At 30.3% G+C, this 3,524-nt stretch overlaps 1 long non-coding RNA gene across 2 annotated transcripts; it reads left to right on the top strand.

Annotated features, from left to right (window-relative positions):
• Positions 1–1,510: 1,510 nt before the first annotated feature.
• On the top strand, positions 1,511–2,746 carry LOC127097372 (uncharacterized). 2 transcript variants are annotated; one of them, XR_007793015.1, is made up of 2 exons: positions 1,511–2,149; positions 2,430–2,746. It is a non-coding gene; the product is annotated as an uncharacterized LOC127097372 (long non-coding RNA). The 2 variants fall into 2 exon arrangements; XR_007793014.1 differs by having other exon boundaries at positions 1,511–2,312.
• The last annotated feature ends 778 nt before the right edge of the window (positions 2,747–3,524 follow it).

The raw sequence follows: 3,524 nt of genomic DNA, 5'->3' as shown, positions 1-3,524 counted from the left end.
TGAGTATTGCAAGGTAGTCATGCTGGATGCAAATTCCCTAATGAACACTTACTGGGGATTTGATTCTTCTAGCTTGCTCACTGTATGTGTGTTGTTCTTATTCAGGCTATGAGTGCTTTATGGTTGCTTCTCTTTTCCCTGCCCGTGAACCTTCTTGCTTCTGCCTTGCCTTGTATATCTTCTTCTGCTGTATCTCTCCTCTTTTTCGTCTTCCCCCTCTCGCTGCAGCCATATGAAGTATTTATAATGGTGTGGATTAGGGTTTAACCTTGCTAAATATTTGGATCCCTTCCTATACTTTAGGATCTCACCATATAATTTAGGAGAGTTAGCTCTAACATTTTGCACAATTAAAATTTAAATTTTTGTTATTAAATTAGAGCCAAAATTATTTTTATAAAAAAAAACCATCATATGATAAATAATACTATGATTATTTATATATTTTGGTTTGGATTTGGTCTTAAATATCTATTATTATAAATAAATATTTATACAAATATTATTATAAATAATGAATAATTTAAATGACTTTTAACAAATAAAAATTAATTTAAATTTTAGTTACATAATTGAATTAAAATTTAAACCTATTTCTATTTTTACTTTCATCATTTAAAAAAAATCAAAATTATTCTTACTTATATCAACCAAAATTATTTTATAATTTATGGGCTTTTTAAAAAATGTTACTCTTATAAATAAATTTTATTAAGTAAAAAACGTGAATTACTAAATAAATACTATTTATAAATAATGAATAAATGGAACATGAGTCACTAAATTATAAAAAATAGTTATTATAATTTAATGAGCTTTAACAAATAAAGTTAATTTAAAATTTTAATTATACAATTAAAATTCAAATCTTTTTTTATTTATCATTAAATTAAAACTATTTTATTTATATATATATAATTTATTTATATCATATAGATAACCAAAATCATTATTATTTTTTATATCTGTATCATATAATAAATAAATTAAAATTTATAATTTATATGAGAATGTATGCTAATGGATGAATGCAAACGTGAAATGAATGCAAATGTGAAATGAAAGCCATGCATGAATCAATTTATCATAAAAATTAACAAGCAAATTTTGGGGTATGACAAACTCCATTAAATCTAATTAAATATAATTAGTTCTAATTTCCTAAGTAAACTAATTAAAACTAATGAATTAATATTTCTAAGATTCTATTACTATTCAAAACTCAATATTTCTAAAAATTCTAATCTATTCTAAATTCCAAAATCCTAATTAAATTCTAAAACTAATACTTTAAATCTAATTAACTTAACTAGGCTAATCCTAACTCTAGAACTTAATTAAACTAATTAGAATTATAATATAATTCTAATCTAACAATCCTAAGATTTCTAACTAATCAAATAAGAAAAGAAACTAACAAACAACACAAAACAAGCCCTAAGAAAGATTGGGCCTTGAGATAAAAAGGGGGTGTAAGCCCGCGTATGGGAGGATAAATTGAACAATCCGCTGGGCCTTAGGCCTAAGTCTGGAACCAACGACGATCCGCTTTTACCCTTCATGTGAGCTGAAGCAAGGAATGGGAGAAGGAAAGCGCTGGTGCCAAAAAGCTCATGCGGTGCGATGATTCCAAAGCTTCTTCGTGTTTATGCAGGGTGGACCGAATCGAGAGTGAAGGTGGAAGAGTGCATATTGAGAATTCCTCAATTCTGAGATGCGATGAAATATGTAGAAACCGTGAGAAGCGAGAATTCCGATAATTTGCGGAGTGCAGAGATGAAATTACAAAGTGAGAAAAAAAGCATACGCAGTTCTGAAAAATCCTTCTCTCATTGTGATGAAGTCAGGTTTTATAGCCTTAAAATTCTGTTATGAAATCCAGGCCCAAACTCAATTCAAATGCACTTGAAATTCACATTCAGTTCCAAATTCAGAATTCTATTGTAGTTTGTTAGAAATTCAAACTCACGTAAAATTGAGATGTAATGTTAAATGAAACACTATTTGATTTTTCCTGCGGTGGTAATTAGTGTGCAGAATTTTGATTAATTGTTGTTAGATGCATAATTATGACCTGCTAGGCTTTTACCTTCTTGGATGTAGCAGGTTTTATTCAATGATGATGACCTGTTACTACAGGTTTAGCAAGGTAATAGCATGTTGAGTGGTTAGGTTTTGGAGCAACTTTGAGCAATGCTATTGTATCCCTGCTGCAAGTCTGCATGGTTTTTTCTCTTCCAATTTCTGTTGAAACTCAAAACTACTCATGTTGGGGCTATTATGACATGTGAATAAATGTTGTTAATAACTAGGTCGATTTGTAAACTTGGCTGTAGAAGTGGTTTTATGTAATTGATTCATGTTGATTTGGTTGGTATAATTCCTGCTTAAATGAATATATGCTAATGGTTGCAGGATTGGTTTTGCAGGCTGAAAATCCAAATCAGGCCACAAATATGAAGCTATGCATATGGATGACACTTGAAGAAAATTGCGATTGGGAATTAGGGATGTAGGGAAATGGTAGATTAGGACTAGTTTTGATCATGTTGAAGATTTGAAATGGTGTAATGTATAGGGATGATTTTGATTGTAATCTTTGGATGTAAAGTACAAATTTATGAAAAAGGAAGTTAAATGGAAATGGTAGCTTGAGAATTTGGAATTTTGTAAACTGTAATGTTGAAGTCTTGATGAAATACTATGTAACTTTATATGGGAATGGAATTGGAATTTGTTTTATGTATGTGAAGTGAAATTAGTTTGAAAATGGGAGTGAAAGTTTGAGAATTTATGGCATTGTATTGAATCTGTATTGAATTTGTGGATTTATAGAAATGGAAGTTGAACATTAAATGGAAAACATAATGAACTGGAATGCGTTTGTATAGACTGTTTGGATTCGAAAGTGAATTGAATGGTTGAAGATTTAGAAATGACATTGGTTTATGTCATTGTAATGAACATGTAAGAACAATCATGGTATATAAAGGTTTATGCACAAACTTTGGAAATGGACAAAACATGAATCATAATTAAAGGTGACCAAGGTTTGAACTGGATCATGTCCTTTGAAAGGGATTAAATATGGGATGGTTTTAAAAATGACTTATGGAGAATGGTTGACTTTGATCAACTAGTTGACCAAAAAGTCAATAGTTTTCTTAAACTAGGATTTTCTTGTTTGTATGGATTTGTGTTAATAATGGTGAACATGAACCTTGATTAAAACATAGATGGGCCCATAATGATGACCTAAAATAACATAAGCACCTTGATGGATCAACAGCAAACCAAAGGCCCATGAGATCAATGTATTGATGTAATCATGAATCCAAGAACCAATGACCAATGATTAACACCATATGAATAGGAGACATGCTCGTGAATCAGATCCTAAGATCTTGAGAGAACCAGAAGAAAGATGTGTAGGTTTAGTCGACAAGATGCAAAACAAGAGCTTCCCCAACAGACTAGGGTTTCAGTCAATCCTTGATCCAAAAATAACCTCTACTAGCACATAA

This window comes from Lathyrus oleraceus, chromosome 6 (genome assembly GCF_024323335.1).
Source record: "Lathyrus oleraceus cultivar Zhongwan6 chromosome 6, CAAS_Psat_ZW6_1.0, whole genome shotgun sequence".
Lineage (NCBI taxonomy): Eukaryota > Viridiplantae > Streptophyta > Magnoliopsida > Fabales > Fabaceae > Lathyrus > Lathyrus oleraceus.
Note: the sequence above shows the minus strand (reverse complement) of the source record. Positions and strands in the feature narration are given on the sequence as shown.